Source organism: Schistocerca nitens, chromosome 4, assembly GCF_023898315.1.
Source record: "Schistocerca nitens isolate TAMUIC-IGC-003100 chromosome 4, iqSchNite1.1, whole genome shotgun sequence".
NCBI lineage: Eukaryota > Metazoa > Arthropoda > Insecta > Orthoptera > Acrididae > Schistocerca > Schistocerca nitens.
The window spans coordinates 316,656,554-316,680,574 of record NC_064617.1 but is presented as its reverse complement, the minus strand read 5'-3'; the positions used below and the strand labels follow the sequence as shown (position 1 = coordinate 316,680,574).

The 24,021-nt window shown below is 42.0% G+C and overlaps 1 protein-coding gene and 1 pseudogene across 2 annotated transcripts in view; one reads left to right on the top strand and one right to left on the bottom strand.

Annotated features, from left to right (window-relative positions):
- The window catches only part of LOC126251737 (integrin alpha-PS2-like), an 836,605-nt gene that overhangs the window by 512,407 nt on the left and 300,177 nt on the right, over positions 1-24,021 (top strand). The gene's annotated exons all lie outside the window — the stretch shown is intronic.
- On the bottom strand, positions 17,633-17,750 carry LOC126254359 (5S ribosomal RNA; annotated as a pseudogene).

Sequence of the window (24,021 nt, the reverse complement as noted above, 5' to 3'; positions counted from 1 at the left end):
TGAGGCTGCGGGGCAGTTGCACAGAGGTACAGTTACTTCGAGGGACAGACACGCGCGTTGTGATATCGTATTATTTTCTGCTGGACATCTCAAGAACAGTTTATTAAAACAGCTAGCTGCCTTTGTTGAGGAAGTCGTTTTCCTGCGTACGCTGTTTTTACTTCATGTCTTTGACAGCTAATGAAGAGGCACTAAATGGAATTAAGGAGAAAATAGCTATACGACTTAATGTGAGTAAGAGAAGGGAAAGCCGGCCCAGCTAGCCACGCGGTCTAACGCGCTGCTTCCCGAGCGGGAAGGCGTTCCGGTGATCGGCACGAATCCGCCCGGAAGATTAGTGTCGAAGTCTGGTGTGCCGGCAGCCATGCGGTCTGTTTCCCGTTATTCGGGCTCAGTGACACTATGTCGGCGATTGCTGCGCAAACACTGTCTCCATGTACGCGTACACCATAATTACCACGCAAATATTTGGGGTTACATTCGTCTGGTATGAGACGTTCCTGGGGGAGGGGGATGGGGAAGAATCCACTGGGGGCCGAACCGCACAATAACCCTGGGGTCGGTGTGAGGCGGCGGTGGGATGGGTGGACTGCTGTGGCCTGTAGTGAACCACTGAGTGCTACTGCAGGGCGAATCCTCTCCGTCGTTTCTTGGTCCCCGGTAGAATACACAATATACACACACAGAGAAGGGACAAGTTCATAGGACACAGTTTGAGCGCCATCAAGGAATACTCATTTTGGTAATCTAGGAAGTATGGCGGGAAGGAGGGAGTGTAAAAATAAGACAGAGATCAAAGCTTGGCTACAGCAGCGAATTAAAATGGACACCGTATCTGGTATTTATGCTGACATCAAAAGAAGAGAATGTAGTATTGAGTCACACATAGCTTTTAATGACATATTAAACAGGATAACACTCCGGTCAGTATCACACGAAAATGGAATTCCGCGACATGTGATATGGGACATGAAAAGCTTATACAACGAAACTAAATGTTTAAGGAAAACAGAGAACAAACTATGTAAGAACGGCATTATAACTAACCAAGGAGTTAAGCAATTCTATTCAACTTCTATGCAAATGAAATGATTGAAAAGTGGAATAAGGAAACAGTAAACAGCAAAGGAATAAAATTATGTAAGGACCATTATATAAAAACATTAATGTATACTGACGACCAGACTATAATAGACACTTCAGAAGAAGAACTCAAAGAAAAATTAAATTAAATGTAACTGGTGAAAGTTATAATTTAAAAATATCTATATAAGAGACGAAAGTGACAGAATTCCGATGAAACAAAAAGATGCGATCAAAAATAGTGAAAGAAAAGAAGTGAGCCTTCCCTTTATCTGGGCGCCGATATTTCTTTTGATCACGATAAACACATGAAGAATAAAGCAGCAAAGTTTCTGGCTGACGGTGAAGACAAACAGCATCAAACAAAAAGACAACTGAAAAAACGCAAATGCAATTCTGTAAGACATTCGGTGTACCACTGCTACTTTAGGAATATGAGAATTGGATAGCAAAGAAAGAAGACATAAATCGATTAATTACGTTAGAAAACGAAATTCCTCAGATCAGTTAATGGATGTAAACTACAAGATAAATCAAGACACCAAGACATTACAAACGACCTTAAAAAATTTGCAATAACAGAAAAAAATCAACCCATGTCAGCAGAAATGGAATAAAAATGTAAACAGAATGCAATAACACAGATTTAAAAAAAGTTTTGCGATATATACCCAGGGGGAAAGCACGTAAGTGAGCCCAGGAAACGATGGAGCTAAAACCGTGGTGGTGAGGATGATGATGACGATGGTGATGAAAAGATTTGTAGTGGACAGACTGCAAGAAACCTTTCTTTGGATTGACGACTGAAACAGCAGAATAGCGGAATTATAAGTTAATAAATTTTATTGTTATTCTCTTTGTAATTGTTCTTTTGTCCTCACTCGAGCCTTATCCAGTCACGGTGTTGACGGAAATACGGCCTTTCTCGCAAGGCTAAGCACAGCCGTAACCCACAACACAGCGTATCAGATGAGGACGTGCAGAGTAACTGGTTTCCACGGAAGGGTGCCGGTGTGTGGGTGTGTTGGCACACTGCCTCCGATATCGCAGCTCTTGGCAAACCAGTACTGAGAGGCGGCTCGTATGTCACACGCATGCAACTTTATCGCTTCTAGTCACGTTTTTCAGCGGAACTGCTAGGAGAGAGAAGACTCGCTGATTTATACTCTGGAGCCATACGGAGGTAAGCGTAAATATTCCGCTCGTTTACTCTTCATCAATTCAGCGTCATTATTCTCAATACCTTCATCAGTATTCTGCCTAATGTGCTCAAAGGAAGGCACGGTCTCTTTAATACTCGTAAAGTAAGCTGTCTCGATGCATTCTAAACTGTGGAGAGATGTAAAATAATAGAACTCCAAAACGTTTTGAGAAACTGTTCACTTTTGTGTGAAGTTGCTCTACCGAAGGTTACAATTGTAACGCCATGAACAAGGCAAGCAACAAACGTCAAACTGGCACGAATTGTGCTACGTCATGGATATGCAAATGATTAGAATTTCATCGCAACAGAACAAAGCAGGTAGGAGTTACGCCATCTTCATTCTTTAAATATGGCTTCTCAATCAATAATCGCATTTGAATCTTGGTTGCTTGTGAGAAGATCGTGTTATGCTTCGTGTAAGAGGAAGAAACAAGTAGGATGTACGGTCTATGGCTGGGTTTATGACTCCAAATAATGGTTCAAATGGCTCTGAGCACTATGGGACTTAACATCTGAGGTCATCAGTCCCCTAGAACTTAGAACTACTTAAACCTAACTAACCTAAGCTCATCACACACATCCATGCCCGAGGCAGGATTCTAACCTGCGACCGTAGCGGTCGCGCGGTTCCAGACTGTAGCGCCTAGAACCGCTCGGCCACTCCAGCCGGCCTTATGACTCCAGTCGTAGCGAGTGTGATTTAGTGATTTTGACATTATGAAGTGCTTCCATACTAAGGTTTATACATTCGACATCTGTGCTGTGAAGTACGAGGCTATAGGCATGGTTTGTAAAACGCACGTGCAAGGACCAGCATGGTAAAATTGCCACGGCGAACTGATGATGATGTGATCAACTGATATGCCTAGGTATTTGAAAATAGGCTTAGTCCGAAATTGTACAACGTGCAGAAAGTAAATAATGCCAAGAGGAATTTTTGATAATAACCATCAGCCTTGAGGAGAAGTCATAGTAATAACTTCTGCCACGTCACTTCTTGCTGCGCATTTTGAATTGCATTACTCTAAGCGCTATTTTTTGTCATATTTTCATTGGATTTGCTCTATCTATCTGGCCGAAAAAATCGCAGTATTAATGCCCGTACAATGTTGTGTGAACCATAAGTACACGTCCTATGCAATGTTATCGGACTCTAAAAGTTTACTTCAAACAACATCAAGTATGAAAGTCTCAAAACCCACTAATGAATACCTAAGTTCATTCCAGAATGAGATTTTCACTCTGCAGCGGAGTGTGCGCTGATATGAAACTTCCTGGCAGATTAAAACTGTGTGCCGGACCGAGACTCGAACTCGGGACCTTTGCCTTTCGCGGGCAAGTGCTCTACCAACACAGTTTTAATCTGCCAGGAAGTTTCACCTAAGTTCATCGTGGAATCTCAGGCAATGAAAAAGCCGATCAGTTGGCAAAGAAGGCTATGAACAACGCGACACCAATATACATAAAGCCTCACTATACGCAATATGGACGACTTATTCGAAAAAGGGCATTTGAATCCTGGCGGGAAGAATGGTCGCAAAGTTCACGACACAAAGGACGCGACTGTGCACAAATACACTGCTGGCCACCCAGAATGCAACATCATGAAAGAAGCATCCAAATCAGATACAATTTGCAGCATGCGCAGGCGCACATCACGGGCGCCGGAAGCGCCACCTATTAGCGCTATATAAAGGGGGAATTAGACAGCAGTGTGGACGTACTGGAACCGTTCTTTCGTGCAGGTTTTGTGCAAGCAGCTTCAGTACGTCGTAGAAGACAGTGAGAGTATTTCGAGCACTTTCCGGAGTTCGACCGAGGAAGAATAGTTGCTTATATGGATTGCAGATTATTCTTGAGAGAAATCTGTGATCGTGTCGGATTGAACCTGGCAATTTTGGTGCGGATGCGTAATCGCTGGATGCAGGAGGGAACGACGGACCGGCGGGCGAGCTTGCACCCACTTCGTTGTCCCGCTACACGTGATGAGAGGCACATTGTGCGCATGGCAGTGATGGATCCCTCTGTCACATCACGAACCATATCACAAAAAAATCGGTCCGTTGAGCAACAAGCAGTGTCCGCGCGTGCCATTCGACGTCGTATGCAGCAGAGTGGACTGTCCGCAAGGCGCCTGTTGCCAACACCGACTCAAAGGAAGGCCTCAGCGCTTGTTGGTGACGCGTCAGCTAGGCACGGCGAACGCCAGGTCTGTTGCAGGCAGAAACGCCTGGGCGTGCTTATCACTATAAATCTCTTATTTTTGGTCAAAATGTTTGGTATTGTTTTGAATTCTGCAGTTTTATTTAGATGAAAGATTTTCTTACTATTGTAAAGCTACAAATGAAGATCATAGTTTGTATTACTGAATCCTGTCGAAACAAACGTAGATCAATATGAGAAGATGCTTTGCCCCATTGCAAGCTTCGGAAATTTTACATTCAAGTAACTATATTTACTTGATCCATTTTGTTATCGAAACTTACCCCAACCCCCTTACAATGAACTCGTTTCTTTTACCTATTTACTTATTTTCGTTTGACATCGTCACTGGAAATGTGAACTAATTTACATGTGTAAATGTCCAACTGTTGCCAGTCATTAGATGACGGTCGTTTTCAACGAAAGGAATTCTAAACAAGAAACAAAATAGCTTCATAAATCGAAAATACTGCTGAGCCCTAACTTTTTTAAACATGCACATTAGAAAAGATAAATATTCCCCTCTTGCAACTGAAAGGAGAAACTTTATAAGATTAAAAAAATTTATTTGATAAAATAAGTATGTCTCTTCTGCCTCTTCTTCTGTCCCCCACCGCCTACCCCAAACGTGCACAATCGCAAGATATTTCATTAACATTCAGTGCTCCTCAACTCATAGTCAACCAAGATACCTAAAGAAGAGCACCAATATGTTCACAGTTTCTTGTAAAAGCAACACTGTACAAACGTAACTTCCTCAGATTTACAAATAAGGTAAAGAAGCACGAATTCGGTTGCTGCTAGGCCATGAAGTTGGTTTTGTATGTCAGTCCTTAAAACAGGTGGAAATTTAAGTTCAGGAGTACACTATTTGTTAAGAAGTGTAATGAATTGCACAATTAATTGATTACAGAAATCTCTCAGAACAATGTGTGTTGGTCAACTACCGCCATAGTTACACATATTCCTGTGTCAGAGATGGAGACACCACCATTATGAGTATGCCTGCAACAGACCCGGCGTTCGCCCTGCCTACCTGACGTGACGTCACCAACAAGCGCCGAGGCCTTCCTTTGAGTAAAAAAAAATGGTTCAAATGGCTCTGCGCACTATGGGACTTAACATCTGTGGTCAGCAGTCCCCTAGAACTTAGAACTACTCAAACCTAACCAACCTAAGGACATCACACACATCCATGCCCGAGGCAGGATTCGAACCTGCGATCGTACCGGTCACGCGGTTCCAGACTGAAGCGCCTAGAACCGCACGGCCACACCGGCCGGCTCCTTTGAGTCGGTGTTGCTGTTGCTGCCTTTACCTTGTTGGTCAACGCCATAGCCGTTTGCGCCGGCAGTGATGCGACGAACGATGGACATGGACAACCGAATGGAAAGACATTATTTTTACCGACTGATCCCGATTCTGTCTGCACCACCACGACGGCCAAAATAGGGTCTGGAGACACGGTGGTGAAAGAGTGTTGAATTGTTGCCTTAGGCAGCGCCACACTGGTTCTGCACCTGATGTTAATGTTTGGGGTGGTACGACGTTCTAGTCCCGCATCCCCCTACTAAGCACTGCCAGTACACTAACCAGCCAGAGCTACATCTCTGAAGTATTGGAGTCTTTTGTCCTATCATACGTTCAGAGCTTGCTGACAGCCACATTGCAACAGGCTAATGCGCAACCATACGTGGCCCGCAGTGTTCAAGACTTCTTCGCCGCACATCGGATTGCATTGCTCACGGTTCTAGGCGCTTCGGTCTGGAACCGTGCTGCTGCTATGGTCGCAGGTTCGAATCATACCTCGGGCATGGATGTGTTTGATGTCCTTAGGTTGGTTAGGTTTAAGTAGTTCTTAGTCTAGGGGACTGATGACCTCAGATGTTAAGTCCCATAGTGCTTAGAGCCATTTGAACCATTTTCGATGATCGCGGACTGACTGGCTCAGGATACTACTTGCTGCTACATCAGATCAACTTTGGCAATGTGTGGAAGCAGCGTGGACTGTTACACCTCAACAAAACATCCAGTGCCTTTTTGATTCTGTGCCAAGGTGTGTAGCAGCGGAAACACTTAATACTGATTTCATCATCTTCCTCACTTCTCTAGGGGCTGTAGTTTCAGTCATGAGATCTTTGTCCAACGTGTTATCTCCCAAATCAATTTGGCTGTGATACCTCCAGTCCTTGCAATTTGGATAGACAGCAAGGTACAATTCTGAAACGACCTTGGTTCGAGAACGTTTATGGTCCCCAACAAGCGACATCCACATTAAGTAGAATAACGGTCAATCATCGGACGTTTTATGAGCATTTATACCGACTGCATATAAACCAACAGCCGCCTGTGATTCTGATGACAGTAGAGCAGGGCAATACCAACCGTATATTATTTCAGTACAGAATATATAGTGCGGCGAGGAAGAAGTCTTTAGCACATGTTATCAAGAATAAAATTCCGCAACCATTGTCAGTCAAGTCCTTGCTGTATGAACCGAACTTTAGGATCTACAAGGAGATAATCGAATTCATATGTAATGGACAGATAAAGATTTAAAGGTTGATAGTAAACTACAAGGGACTGTAAAAGCGGAGATACACCAAAAGAAGTGGACACAGAATGAACAAAGTCATTATTATATGCCAATGACTAAAAGGTGTCTAAGCGAAGTAAAAAAAATTGATCTCTGCTATATGCGAGAAACAAAATCCCGATTACTCTCTTTCCGGAGGGAGAGGGGGGGGGGGGGGAGGAGGCAACTATAATATTGTAATCAAAACTGTGTGTATTGTTCATGTTACGAAATATCGACAAGGTATGACGTAGTAGTCGCCGTGTTATTTACGCCGTTAGCCGCATAGTCACTACGCCACTGCTCAAAGCCGACGACTAATATTGCAGTTTGCCCGCATCTCGTGGTCGTGCGTTAGCGTTCTCGCTTCCCGCGCCCGGGTTCCCGGGTTCGATTCCCGGCGGGGTCAGGGATTTTCTCTGCCTCGTGATGGCTGGGTGTTGTGTGATGTCCTTAGGTTAGTTAGGTTTAAGTAGTTCTAAGTTCTAGGGGACTGATGACCATGGAAGTTAAGTCCCATAGTGCTCAGAGCCATTTTTTGAGCCATTTATTGCAGTTTCCTTTTTAACCCAATCTCTCAAAAAAATCAAACTTGATCTATAATATTGCTGCTGAACTGAAGAAAACTTTCACCTGATAACAAAGACAAGTCTCCGAAACATAGTTTAGTGAGTGGTTACGTAGTGTTTCTTTATTTGCCATTTAATCATACAGTCACGGAAGAGGCCGACAGACTTGTTTTCGCAACTAACTATAACCTCTAAATTTTCCAACTAACAGGTGTGGTCAGCCTCTTAAAATTCCACACACCTTGCTAAGACAAATGAAAAAAAAAAATGTTTATGAGTGTGCGTACATGTGTGTACCATTTTCTCCTGGGCGAACTCACTACCTTTAACATTGGCTTACACGGAGAACTGGACACTCGCTTGCGCGTGACGCACTGGGAAGAATCACCTCGCGTGGGCAGCCCGCATCCGGAGCTCGGAGCTGCTCAATCGCTTTCGCGTTTCGTAGAAGGGGCACCTGTTGGCCCACGCCAGCTGGATTCCAGCGTTCCACGCCGTCGCTGACCGATTTAGACTGCGTCTCATCATCGACTTCAAACCAGTCTTCCTCAGCTACCGCATGTCCATCTGCAGTGAGGATTTCCTGACGAGGCTGCAATCTCATCACTATTTCTGCCCCCTCTCTACTTGAAGTCGTCACGAATGGCGAAATATTCTCTCCTCCCGGTTGAAACAGCTTATTTTACCACTCATCTTGCTGGAGGCAGACGAAGGAAAGGACGAACTGTCGATGAAGGGAGGTATCAGAAATGACATCAGCTTTTTAATGTATATGGTACTACTTTAACTTTCGATAGCATAAAGGTTAATGTGAGCTGTAACGGGGGAGGGGATCATTTTAGATTAGCTGTCAATGACGAAATAGTTTTGAGCTGCCACGACAAACAGATTTTAGTACACTTGCTACTAGTCGTGTTCATTAACATCCTAGCTTTCTTAAAACTTTTATTGTAGTATGAAACTAGCCATTCTATCTTTCCTAATAACCGCCTGTCGCGGTGGCCGAGCGGTTATAGGCGCTCAGTCAGGAACCGCGCTGCTGCTACGGTCGCAGGTTCGAATCCTGCCTGGGGCATGGATGCATGTGATGTCCTTAGGTTAGTTAGGTTTAAGTAGTTCTAAGTCCTAGGGGACTGATGACCTCAGATGTTAAATCCCATTGTGCTTAAGAGCCATTTGAACCCATACTTAATGAGGTTATCAGAGCCGGCCGAAGTGGCCGTGCGGTTAAAGGCGCTGCAGTCTGGAACCGCAAGACCGCTGCGGTCGCAGGTTCGAATCCTGCCTCGGGCATGGATGTTTGTGATGTCCTTAGGTTAGTTAGGTTTAACTAGTTCTAAGTTCTAGGGGACTAATGACCTCAGCAGTTGAGTCCCATAGTTCTCAGAGCCATTTGAACCATTTTTGAGGTTATCAGAAAAAAATGGCTCTGAGCACTATGGAATTTAACATCTGAGGTCATCAGTCACCTAGACTTACAACTACTTAAACCTAACTAACCTAAGGACATCACACACATCCATACCCGAGGCAGGATTCGAACCTGCGACCGTAGCAACAGCGAGGATCCGGACTGAAGCGCCTAGAACCACTCGGCCACAACGGCCGGCTAAGTATGGGTATAAACCATCTAACATGGAAGAGAACATGAAAATTATTAGAATGAACGATCAGAACAGAAAACTCCAACATTACAAGAAAATTTTCACGTGCAAAGAAAGAAATGAATGATCAAATTAATATAAGTAACAACTCACTAATCATGTTAGTCACTAAAACAATAATAGAGATGAAAACATAACCAAACTAAATCTTAACTTAATCTCCCTTCACAGACAAAAGAAGTCAGCCCGCGCACACACACACACACACACACACACACACACACACGGAGAGAAAAAGGGAGAGAGAGAAACACAGGCAGACACATAACAAACGAACGAATGTCAACAACGTAAACAAAATATGAACGAAACACATGGCAATACCATATATAGTAAACACAAACACCCATACACAGTTAACAATGAACGTGAAGTGTTAAAAAATGCAGAAAACCGGGTACCGTGTTGTATGGAGACCGACTAAGTAAAACTCCAAGACGATAGATATGGATTAATAAGATCACAAAACGTAAGGAGGACAAAATAGTGACTTAACCTTTCGAAACTTGGGCCACAAAAGTTGTTTCTCATCTAACAGGAGAATAACAAAAACTGTAATGTAGTAACATATTTGTAATCACTTTTTATTCCAATAACCCTTCCGGAGGGTAAGATAAATCAAGTTTGGTTTTGCTTCTTTATGTTTAATTTTGTTGCTCCCGGAACGCCTTCATCCTTTGAGAGTGTCGTTCCTTTCTTCATGGGTCCACCTCCTTCCTTTTGCTAGCCTCTTTCTTTCCAGAAATCCAGTTTTTTTGTTGCTTTGTAAAAAATTTTCGCTATCTAATATGCCCAACCGAACTCGTGTTCTTCGATTCATTGTCAATTTCAGTTAACCATGTGTGTTTAGATTTGTAGCTCTTAGTAAGTTAAAGAACTGCTTGGTTAGTCTATGGTTATCCATATTTTCACAAAACTTAGCTTTTCATATTCTGTTTGATCTTAAATTGCATTAAACATTACCATTTCTTCTAGGTTGCAGTATTTTCCTTAGAAGTCTTCTTTCAACTTCTTCCAGTTTTCGGGATACCCAAACCTTGTTACTTTAAATGTTTCCGGTGCGTACAGTTTTCAGACCTTAGCACTATTTGGTAGTGTCTTATTTGTGTGTTTCAGGACAAAAATATGTTGTTATATATCAAAAGATTAAAAAATAGCCGACCAGTTGCAAAGGATAAAGTAATCTTTACCTAGGTTTCAATAGATATAAATCTATCTTCTTCAGAAGACGGCCTGGGGACAATGAACATCATAATTTATATTCAAAGTAAGATACATGAGTCAAGAATAAAGTATAACATATATTAGGAGAATCTTGTATTACAACATGTGAGAAGGATTGCTGATACTTACAATATTACAGTAACATGGAGTGAAGTATCCTAGTCATTTTTGCAAACATTTACATAACTCAGTTGATCCAAATAAAACATAGCCCTGAGAACAGGGTTTGTCAGACATATAAAAATTAAGAACATAGTAGCTGAAGAGCGCATGGGCGACTGAGTAAAATCGGCCAGCGTAGTAGCACTGCGGCCAGGGCAGGTGGCGCTCAGGTCGCAAACTATTTGCCGATTGGCGTACTGAAGTAACATGTGAAGTATCAATATTAAATGCATCCTTAGATAGAGTTACAAAAATAAATAAAATCATTAACCACTCCCGTTGTGACATACTGGGAGTTATAGGAGCAATCACGTAGAACATTCATCAAAAACAGGGCAGGTGGCGCTTTCGCCGTGAGTAATATGTAGTGGCATATACAGCCAGAATATAAAGGTTATATTACCATAATAGTGAAACACATAGGATGTATATAAGTAACAAATTTTAGAAAATCGTAATGGCTCTTAAGTCATAATTATGAAACCTGGGCTATAATCCAGTTAATACATATGTTAGAATGAAAAAATTATTACATGAAGGCCCGTATATTGGCAGCCATACATCGTGAGAAAAATATATTACATAACAGGCAGTGAGCTAAACGATAAGAAAGTGCATTATAGCTTCCTGAGGAAATGGAGTACTGAGGTTACTAGCATTTATGTTATATATTAAACAGTACGGGTTTAAAGCCTTCGAAAAATTGTCTACAGGCAAGATTCAGCTGATCATTAAGTATATTGCCGTCTTTGAGCTCAAGATGTTTGAAAATAAATAACTCTTCCCACAGATCTAGTCTCCGTCCTTTGACTTGTCTGTGTAGGATAACCGTGTCTTCTAACTGTTTAGTCGTATGGCCGGCTATCAAGAGGTGTTCAGCAAAAGTATAGTTGCGAAAATTAATTCCTTTTTTACCTAATAGATGCTCTTTATATCGTGTTTTCACAGCTCTGCCTGTTTGACCAATGTAATATGAGGGGCAGTTATTACAGGTTAGTTTGTGAATACCTGAATTAGAAAACCAATCCCTGGCAATCTCTACTGACTGTACAAGATTTCTTTTTAAACTGTTGTTTGTAGAGAAAGAGACGTTACAGTTATATTTTTTATTTAGAAGACGTTTGATCCTATACGATATGTTACCCAAGAAGGGGATGGAAATAAATTTTTTAGTTTCTATGGTATCTGTGGGGAGGTTATTTCTCAGAGTCGAGCAATTTTGGGAAATTTTCTTATTAAGCAGGTAATCGATCATATTCTGGTTGTACCCATTATTGACCGCAATAGCTTTGATGACATTCAATTCCTTTTTTTGGGCCGCTGGTGATAAAGGAGTGGTTACCATTCGATGAATGGCGGAATGAAAAAATGCCAGTTTATGAGCTTTTGGATGAGTTGAGTCAGCAGGAATAATATTATCTGAATATGTTTCTTTGCGAAAGATATTGAAATGGAAGGTATTATCTTGTATAGAAATTGTTATATATGTTGCTTGTCATGTGGAATGACCTTTCCATTTTATGTACTCTGTTTTCTATCGCTATTTCTTCTTTTGTATTGCTTGTCATCCATTATCCTACGTATTTAAAAGATCGTTTTAGATACCGTGTTGTTGTGGATTTTAAGATTTTTTTTTATTTTTTTGTTTTTGGGGGGGGGGGGGTGACGGGTCATTGATATTTATCATAAAGTGTGTTTATTCAAATGATATTTTTAGTCCTGTTCTGTCTGCTTTTTTTTCTATAGTTCTGTGATTTGTTCTTTGGCACTATGCATTGTCTGTAGTTAATGCCATGTCATCTGGAAAAGCTAGATTTTCAGCTGCCGAGAATTCTTCCAGGTTGTATGGCCGTGGTCCATGGAACTCTTCTATCCCTGACGTGTCGTCCAAAGCTACGTTGGACATCTTCGAAGGTCTTACCGACTCAGCACAACCAGGAGCACCTCCGAAGATGTCCAACGTAGCTTTTGACGAAACGTCAGGGATAGAAGAGTTCCATGCACCATGGCCATACAACCCGGAAGAATTCACGGCAGCTGAAACATCCGGTCGTGAAAGCCTTCATTTTATGAAAGCTAGATTTTGTTTGGGTTTCCTCCTAGATGAGCACCCTATATTCTCTAACGCGCAGTTGAAAAGCAGGGATGATAAACAATCATCCTTCCGTACGCCTCATGTTATTTCAAAAGGTTTTGTCAGTTTCCCTATAAATTTTACCTTCGATGTTGTGTTTGTTAAAGTTCCTTTCATTGTTTCTGTTGTTTTATTATCGAGTCCGAGTTCCTTTATAATATTGATTGGTGCATTTTATCAACTGAGTCATACGCCTTTTTAAAATCTAAAAAAATATTAAATATTTCATGTTTCTGATTTTCCTTACTTCTACTATTTTCTTTTGATTTAGTACTTGGTCTCCACAGAAACTTCTCTTCCTAAGTCCCGCTTGATGTTCTCCTACTTGTGGGTCAAATATTTCTTCATTTCTCTTTAAAAGTATCGCGGACAAGATCTTATATGTCACTGTTAAGAGGTAGATTCCTCTAAAACTGTTAGTGTCAGTTTACTTTCCTTATTTATGTAGGAGACGTATTAATGCCGATGTCCATTCTGATGGTAAGCTGTTGGTGCTCCAAACTACCTTAATAATTTCTGTTAGACGTAGAATAATGTTGTCATTATAGTACCTCCATAATTCAGCAACTATACTGTCTTTTCCTGATGTTTTATTATTTTTAAGTTGTCTTAGGACTTCTCTGATTTCCTCTATTGTTGGTGGCTTTGAGTTTGGTTGTATTTGAATTAAGATATTAAAATGAAATTTTTGTTGTGGTAGATCGCAGTTGTGCTGTTCTTTAAAGTAGTCTGGAGGTATCCTGCAGTTCTCAGTACTGTTATATGCAGTCTCACTATTACGCACAATAAACTAACATGTATTACAGGCCAACGAAAATGCTTCACAAATTAAAAAAAGGGAAAAGCTTATGGCACAAAACAGCCTTACATTTAGTTGTTAGAAGCTTCACATCTCCAAGATTACACTGAACTCTCTGTTTGGTAGGACAAGATTTGAGTTTCATTTGCGTTTTTTTTATTTATTTATTTTTTCTAAAAGTTGGGAGGGGAGGATGGGGGGAAGCAGTTGACCTGTATTACTTCACAGCAGACCCAAAGTTTCCGGCAATGAGTTGAGAAAGTATTTTGAACAACCTCAATCAATCAACACGCCACCTCACACAGGACAAAGAGTAAGTCAGGAATGGGTAGCTTTATAGGCCTGCATTATTAATAGAAACTGAAGAGGTATTAAGAAAAGTATTCAAGCAACCGATCATCATCATCTGCACCAATAAGATATCTTTCTTCATAAGATTTTTTAAACATTGTCTTAGTTTTGGGATTGTGGAAGCTCACCGGCAACAAGATTAATTTCTCTGTCAGAAATGAAAGGCCAACATCACACGTGCGCTATCTTTTAAAAATTACGTCTACGTACTACATACTCCGCAAGCCATTGTATTGTGCATGGCACAGATCTTTACCGATTTTCAGCGACTTGGGTAATATCTGTATTAATTAAATGGTGGCTGCCAAAGTAACCCCATCACCTCCAACCGATGCTCCTCCATGCAAGCCATCGATGGTACCCACTGTCCGGGGAAAATTAATCTAATTAGATAAAATAAACTATTTGATTTAATGACTTTTTAATTTATAAACAGTCCGGTGTGAGATTACTATCAATTAACTAGGAATTCTGCAAGTACTATTCTAAGTGATAGAGACTGGCCTGGACAGCCGACGTGGCCCCACCATACGCTTTGTATGCTTTCATATAGGGTCCATATTACAGGCCGAAGTGATGTGCTATGCCGCTCTATCCAAATCGTATCCACGCAAGCAGATGACCAAGAACGTGAGCATGCCGCTGTAGAAAGAAGAGCGCCTGCAACGGTCGACATAACATTCTACGATATTCTCTTACATACGTTTATTGTAGTGGTTCTAGTTGACTCAAAGGTTAAATCCAGCCTTTTCTTCTTTTATGATGCATGCGCTGACCGATTAAGAACATAGTATGCATTGTCACCTTAAAAAAATTCTACTCTGTCCTTTTAACGAATATATTAATATATTACAGTTTTATAATGTTCCTGTATCTTCCAGTCGGTAATTATGGCAATGATAACCAAGTTATAATCATGAAGAAAAAAACTGTTGTCATATTTTGAAGTACCGTACAGAAGACGGGCTATGGTTCAAATGGCTCTAAGCACTTAACTTCGGTGATCTGATGGGAACCGGTGTTAAAACTGCGGAAACGCCGTTGGCAACTACGACGCTCTGCTACATATAAACTCAAAAATGGTTCAAATGGCTCTGAGAGCTATGCGACTTAACATCTGAGGTCATCAGTCCCCTAGACTTAGAAATACTAAAACCTAACTAATCTAAGGACATCACACACATCCATGCCCGAGGCAGGATTCGAACCTGCGACAGTAGCAGCAGCGCAGTTCCGGACTGAAGCGCCTAGAACCACTCGGCCACAGCCGCCGGTGAAGCGCTCTGTAGCGCTAAGAGGAGGAGGAGAAGTTACGGGCAGCTTTTGTCACCGAGATACTTACATACTCGTAGCCTTTCGGTACATTACACACGTTGATTCACGCTTTTGGACCATATTTCACTTTATACTAGCTGACAAACCCGGCATTGTGCAGGTAATCATTTTGCCAATTTCCTATTAGGAACGAAAACAAAAAAAAAACGAAATGCTTTTGTAGAGTAATATCGAAAAAATTTCATTTCCATGTACTCGTGACAATATCTTTGAAATCATGAAACAGTCGCAAAAAAATATGCTTATTGTACAAATGTAGCCCGCATCTCGTGGTCGTGCGGTAGCGTTCTCGCTTCTCACGCCCGGGTTCCCGGGTTCGATTCCCGGCGGGGTCAGGGATTTTCTCTGCCTCGTGATGGCTGGGTGTTGTGTGCTGTCCTTAGGTTAGTTAGGTTTAAGTAGTTCTAAGTTCTAGGGGACTTATGACCACAGCAGTTGAGTCCCATAGTGCTCAGAGCCATGTACAAATGTATAAGTACAGTATCCAAATTAAGAAACACTGTATAAAAAACACTAATTTTATTTAATAATTGGTTTACAAACAATATTTCTAGTTACATGTACAAATAAACAGCCGTTTTCAATCTATCCCAAGCATGTTCGATAGGGTTCATGTCTAGAGAATATGCTGGCCACTCTAGTCGAGCGATGTCGTTATCCTGAAGGAAGTCATTCCCAAGATGTGCACGAAGGGGGCGCGAATTGTCCATGAAAACGAATGCCTCCCCAATATGCTGCCGATATGGTTGTACTATCGGTCGGAGGATGGCATTCACGTATCGTACAACCTCTACGGCGCCTTCCATGGCCAGCAGCGGTGTATGTCGGCCCCACATAACGCCACCCCAAAACAGCAGGGAACCTCCACCTTGATACACTCGCTGGACAGTGTGTCTAAGGCGTTCAGACTGACAGAGTTGCCTCTAAACACGACGATTGTCTGGTTGAAGGCATATGCGACACTCATCAGTAAAGAGAACGTGATGCCAACCCTGAGCGGTCCATTCGGTGTAGTGTTGGGACCATCTGTACCGCGCTGCATGGTGTCGTGGTTGCAAAGTTGGATCTCGCCATGGACGTCGGGAGTGAAGTTGCGCTTCATGTAGCCTATTGCGCAGAGTTTGAGTCGTAACACGACGTCCTGTGGCTGCATGAACATGATGGCGTTTCTGTAAGGGTTCCTCCGAGCCTATAATCCGTAGGTAGCGGTCATCCACTGTAGTAGTAGCCCTTGGGCGGCCTGAGCGAGGCATGTCATCGACAGTTCCTATCTCCTCCATGTCCGAACAATATCACTTCGGCTCACTCCGAGACGCCTGGACACTTACCTTGTTGAGAGCCCTTCCTGACACAAAGTAACAAGGCGGACGCGATCGAACCGTGGTATTGACCGACTAAGCATGGTTGAACTACAGACAACACGAACCGTGTAGCTTCTTAGCTCCTCCCAACGGAGGTCCGAGTCTTCCCTCGGGCATGCGTGTGTGTGTTGTCCTTAGATTAAGTTAGATTAAGTAGTACGTAAGCCTAGGGACCGATGACCTCAGCAGTTTGGTCCCATAGTCCTTACCGCAAATTTCCAATTTAGTACCTCCTTCCTGGTGGAATGAGTGGAACTGATCGGCTGTCGGACCCCCTCCGTCTAATAGGCGCTGCTCATGCAAGGTTGTTTACATCTTTGGGCGGGTTTAGTGACATCTCTAAACAGTCAGAGGGACTGTATCTGTGATACAATATCCACAGTCAACGTCTGTCTTCAGGAGTTCTGGGAACCGGGGTGATGCAAAACTTTTTTAGATGTGTGTATATTAGAACTTTGTCTGATACGGCATTTTTTCATGCACCTCAGTGTTTATGAAGTTACATCTCTTGAACTTTGTGTCGTACAATGATATTTTTGAGTAGGTATATTCAGCGGCATATGTGGATACTGTCTGCGAATAGTGTTAGTAGCAAAGACGTAATGAATTTAAACGCCATGCATGATGCGGCAGTTTCTCATGCATCTCAGTGTTCATGACGTCATATCTCTTGATTTATGTGTCATTCCACAATTTTGTAAGTACATTCAATGGTATATGTGGATACCATCTGACAAATTTGTTGCGAATAGATTAGTAACAAAAAAAGCACTCCGTCTTCAGGCCACGAATGCCATACCGGGACCATCCGACCGCCGTGTCATCCTCAGTGGAGGATGCGGATAGGAGGGGAGTGGGGTCAGCACACCGCTCTCCCGGTCGTTAGGATGGTATTCTTGACCGATGCCGCTACTATTCGGTCGAGTGGCTCCTCAATTGGCATCACGAGGGTGAGTGCACCCCGAAAAACGGCAACAACGCATGGCGGCCTGGATGGTCACCCATCCAAGTGCCGACCACGCCCGACAGCGCTTAACTTCGGTGATCTCACGGGAACCGGTGTATCCACTACGGCAAGGCCGTTGCCAGATTAGTAACAAAGAATTAATAAATTTAAACGTCATGCACAATGCGGCAGTTTTTCACGCGTCTCAGTGTTTATGACATCATATCTCCTGAACTGTTATAGATCGGTGGTTCTTACCCCCACAGCGATTGTTGACCGACAATAAGGGATATGTATACCAAGCTTCGTCGGAATCAGTCCAGTGATTTAGCACGAAATGTAGAACATACACACATACACGTACATCCATTTTCAAGAGTTTAATACATATGGATTTATCTCATGTACACTTTGTAGAGAAGAAGAGGGCGATTTTTTAATTCCAAGTTATTGATTTGGTTTATGTTTTCATTGTAGTCTGTGAAGGTAGGGTCATCAGTAAAACTTTTTGATTGCGTTCTATAGAAAATTAAATTATGACCTCAAGCTGTAAAAATTTTTAGCATTACAATTCTTCTTCGAGAATCTTCAGCCCTCTTCATCAGGACTTGACGTTACGAGTCTTTGGCTCTTCTATCAACCGGCAAGTCGCGAAGATCGGACAGCCCCCTCCGGGCACATATTTCGCTTGTGCAATTTACATCCCCTGTCTCGCTAGCTATGGCGTTACGCTGTATAAAAACAGGTAGATAAATTGAAGGAACTTCATCGTGTCAAATACTACACTTCCCAACCACCAGTTAATAACGCGGCTGCGCGCGGTTAGAGGCGCCGTCACGCAATACGCGGCCGCTCCCGCCCGAGGTTCGAATCCTCCCTGGGGCATGGGCGCGCGTGAGTTGTTCTTACCATAAGCTAGTTTAAGCAGTGTGTAAGTCTAGGGACCGATGGCCTCAGCAGAGTTTCGTCCCTTATGAATTCACACACATTCGAGTAACACCGTCTAAACGTGTACGGGAGATCCGACTGAAAATTGCCTATGTGTTTCGCTCAGTTTTAACTCTGGGAGGGAGGAGATTATTGTGTTGAAGGAGGGCCTACGTAACACAATGTGGACACGCAGTCTTTCCAGCTGCAACAGTATTAAAGCTGTCGTGGTGCGTGTAATTCAATTGGCCATCCCCGGTCTTTGTGCCAGATGACACGCCGGGGAAGATTTAGGACGGAGTTGTACAAAGGCCCAGCAGCCGTGAAACATCCCCCTGCGCTGAGAACGCTAACGGTCGGCAGCGCTGCACTCACTGGGGTCCGCTCTGTTTATCCAAGAGCGAAGCCCGTGGGTTACCACCACTGCAGCTGCTAGGGACTCATAGGCGTCCCCGCTGTCACCTCTCAGCCAAAGTGCGTCTTGTAATTAAATCAGGCGATACTGAGAGAATTAGATTAGAGAAGTAGTAAAAGCAGTAGGTCACTAGATGAGTTTTTTGTTTGGACAGCAAAAGAAGTGACGATGGAAGAAGTAGAGAGGGTATAAAATGGAGTGTCAATAGCAAGGAAAACATTTCTGGAAATGTTAACATCAGCTACAAGACAGAAAAAAAAATATTTTTAATAATAATTCTAGCATTTCTATGGTTATCTATCTAAACGAATGTGCCTCCCACTTATTACATTCTAAGTTACTGAGAGAAATACCTCTTCTGAAACACCGGGTTTAAAGAAACAATGAAACAAAAGAGATGTACAGTCGGCGACTGAACTGCACAGCTTTACTGTCTGTTATGCAGCTTTGCTTTGTACGTCTGAGCTTGCACACTCGTACACTGTCTGGTACAGATTAACACTTTCCCTCCGGCCGATGTGACCGAGCGGTTCTAGGCGCTGTCTGGAACCGAGCTGTTGCTACGGTCGCAGGTTCGAATTCTGCCTCGGGCATGGATGTGTGTGATGTCCTTAGGTTAGTTAGGATTAAGTAGTTCTTAGTCTAGGTGACTGATTACCTCAGATGTTAAGTTCCATAGTGCTTAGAGCCATTTGAACCATTAACTCTTTCCCGAAAAATGTTGACAACAGTTTTTGGGGGTCTGCAAGAATTTAGTGGCAAAATTAGTCCTACAATCACGTAAATCAATTATTAGAATGACATCAAAATGTGTGCGCGACAGACAAAAAATCTGGAAAGCTCACAGAAAATATTTATCATATGTTTCTTGATAAAGTTTTGCGACCTTCCGTAAAAATTGAGTCATTTCTGTACATTACTGACCCGTGAGGTGGGGAAAGCTGCCCCTCCTTATAAGATCAGTCGTGAGGTGGACACAGCTATCCCTCCTTATACGATCGACTAGTTTGGACGAAATCAGAAGGTCGACGTGTCCATTAAAGTAATTCCACCAATATGTGTGCCTTTCTGTCAAACCTGCGACGTGTACTTTTGCTGACAGGTGAAAAATTACATTCGCCCATTACACAAGTGCCCTATTCTCATCGAACAGCAAACACATAAGTAAGCAAATCACAGTAAAATCGACGCATTTAATAAAATACACGCCTGGAACAATAATCAACTGCAAGCTCAAGCTTCCAAGAAAATGCTTTGATATGCTTGGTTTGCAGAGAAGTTTTCGCCAGACTGTGAGGTACTTACCAACGTTAACGAAGTTGCTTTCCCAAATAATATTCACACTAAAAATCTGACTGTGGCATATGTGGCTTCGCGCATTACTGGTGATGCTTCGAATTTCTATGCTTTGCTCGTTCTTATGATAGATATCACACTTTTGTTGGTACTATTGAAGTATGAAAGTGCAAAATCAAAGCTACAATTGAAATACGAGTATTTATATTTTTCGTTTTCTATTAGTGTTAATTATAGAACATTATATAAGATCTGCAGTGATTCTCTTTTTAATAAGATTTGAAATGCTTATTTCTACTGTAAGTAATTCCATTGTATTTCTCGATACCATATGATGATGAGGTCCAATATTCCGAGGAGCGTAGGGGACGATCTGGGAAACCCGCACCGCCGTACAAGGCAAGGTCCTAGAGGAGGTAGGTTTGCCGTTGCCTTCCTCCGACCACAATAGGGCTGAATGATGATGAAGACGACACAACAACAGCCAGTCATCTCGAGGCAGGGAAAAATCCCTGACCCCGCCGGGAATCGAACCCGCGACCCCGTACGCGAGAAGCGAGAATGCTACCGCAAGACTGCGGACTCGGTACCATAAGAAGTACTGCTTTCATTGAAGACATACTTACGTGACAACAACAAAAAGAAAACTATATAAGATTGGATTTGAACACGGAGCACGAAAATCCGAAACTTCTCTTAAGCACAACACTACCAACTCATTTGGTGTAAAATCACGCGTACGAGCTGATGTAGTATCGTCCAAACTTTGAAGCATTTTCTCGGAAACTATTGAGTGTTGACACCTAAGGCAAAAACGTGCCCATTTACTTTCACCCTTTTTTCATCAAACAGTTTCTATTGTGTCAGCGAGCGAGCTATGGCAAGTTCTCCTTGTGAGGTATAGTTTCAGTAAATTACTGATGTAACTCCACGTCCGTACATGGAAATGAAGTACTTACACTATTTTCGCACCAGACGCATTGCTCGGTCAATTCCAGTGGACCCCAAATGTCTGTCTTCGAAACCTACATTATACTATCAAAATAAATCACAACGTCCTGTGTTCCTCAGGACTGCCATGACGATATTAGGTCGTTGAAATAAGATTAAACTGTATTTTTTTTCTGTGGAAACTGGCCTTTCATTTTCTGCTATTTGTGGACTTCTTTATTCTTTCTTTTTGACTCTCATCCTGAAACCATATCATTGCTAAGCTTTTCGATGAAATTGTAAGATGCTAGTTGTGGGTTGCATCACACCGGGACTGGGATGACGACTGTATCGGGTGGTGGACACTCCTCATTTTAACCTTGTGTTACTAAATTGTTTAAAACGACTTGATGAGATATTCAATGACAGTTATTTGGAGCTTGTTAGCTGTGTAGAGGCTATTTCTAAACGGAAATACTTACGGAAGAAAGGATTTAGATTTTATCTCGAAACTTTTAATGTATTTCATCAACCTCATTTCATCTAAACTCATTGCCTTATTGATTTGTGCTATTTACGTGAGCCTCAACATATTAACTAAGCAAGCACTTATGAGCACTTCTATCTGGAGACAAGTTTATGTGCGCAGGATCGTGAAAGCGTTATTAAGCCTTTCCAGTATCTCCAAGGTGAAGGGAAATTGCTATCAGCTTTGTCCACAGAGTGAGATTCAACCGCAAGTACCATAATATTTAACGTAGCAGTCTATTTCCAAATTACTGTTCGATAACTCTAATAAGAATGTTGTGACAGCCTAGACGCATCGTTAGTGTGAAACAACCAGGAAATAAACTAAAGCAAAATGCGCCAACTCCACATTACTGCATAGAATTGCCATCCCACACTCACCTAGGGTAACACCTTCTCACTAACTTGGGTCCCCTCTCTCTTACTTGGAAATTTAGAAGCGCATACATTAGTCGATTTTCGCTTTTATCGACAATGGATCACCAGCAGTTACGTCGTAATGGTTTCGAGTAGACGATACTTTTCGTCCCTTTAGTTCTTACAGAATGAATTACAGTTTTTCTTAAGAATGACATTTGCAGGAGATTACTGCTGGAACTTTTTCAAATGGCTCTAAGCACTATGAGACTTAACATCTGAGGTCATCAGTCCCCTAGACTTAGAACTACTTAAACCTAACTAACCTAAGGACATCAAATACATCCATGCCCGAGGCAGGATTCGAACTAGCGACCGTGGCGGTCGCGCGGTTCCAGACTGTAGCGCCTAGAACCGCTCGGCCACTCCGGCCGGCTTTCGGGTAGTCCTTGTATAGCTATTTCAGTATGACTGTCGACTGAAAGTAGACGCAAACCGTTTCGAAGCCGAAAGTTCGTATTATCCTGCAAATTGGTGACAATTTGGGCTACCTTGTTTTATTGAAACAGACTTTTTTCGTAACGTTATCATGAGACGTTGTAATTAATTTGTATTAGTACAGCGCTTACTAAATAGCGTTTTTTCATTAGCTTATTGAACACAGGAGATGGATATAAGAGAAATTAATCAGTAGTGATATAGTCCCCTGCGCTATGTAAAAGTCTGGTAATGTTCGGATAGTTTTTAGACTTCATGCCTGTAAGCAATATGTTAGTGGCACTTAGTCTCCTTGTATATTATGGTGCATAACACAGTAGTAAAATTGTGCTGTTCAACATAGCGACAAGGTGGCGGTCTTGCGAATTCTGCCACCGACTGCACATGTGGTGCACATCATAATATACTACATATTAACAGAAGTTAAATTAACAATCACAATAGAATAAAATAAATTTATAAGCAAGAATAACTTGAAACTGATTCTGCATGAACTTCCATTTATAACACCCTTTCAGTTAGTATATTTTGATTACTTTTGCAATCATACTCACACTTTCAGGAGTTAAGTTCGTCGTCGTAGTCACCAATCAGCCACGCGACACTGAAAACTACGAATTCGACACTGATATAGCACATTTACAGATACAGGTCACCTCCTTTCTATCCTTACCACCACTTCTAGCAGGGGAGTAGGGATAGGGGTAGGGGCATCGTAGCCCACAGCATCTGTCCCTAGGTAGTTCTCTTCTCGCGACAGTGGTACACAAAGTATCCTACTCCAGCCACCACCATAAGGTGGCTTACAAGTACAGTTGAAGATGTCCGCTATGTGCTCCCCAAATCTGATGTTAAATGCGACAGTAATAATGTAAAATCCGATCCGGTAGACCCTCTATAACTGTACTACTCTCCAATTGCTACTGATAAAAATGTTCCCCCACTGTCAATTTTTACTTGGATGGAAAAATTGCAATCGCAACACACATATTAAATTTCGTGCGTCTACACAACATTTGACACTTGTAAACTTTATAAAATACGGTAGCTTCTGATAAGTAAAATGATGATAATGCGACCCATTGACGTTTTTCCACCTGTTCGTACTGCAATCAACACAGTGTCGTGCAAGTTATGAATTGTGCTTGTTTTCTTTATAGCACTTACGCTCCAGTAAAACCAAATATATTTAGTTAAAATCGTGTTGAAGTTTGCACTTAATCTCTTTTTTTGGTTTTTGTTATCTACGAGTGACATGTGGACACGTAACGTACACAAAGATATATGCATGTAAGTTTTGCCTATCTCGTGACATATCAAGACGGCGAGTGACGCTAAAATCCCTGAATACTTGGATACTACGTAATTCGTCATTAAAATTATTGATGAAGATAAATGGTTAATGGATCGCTATAATATAGCAGTTTCTTTAAGTCAAATTAATGTACAATAGTTTATGGT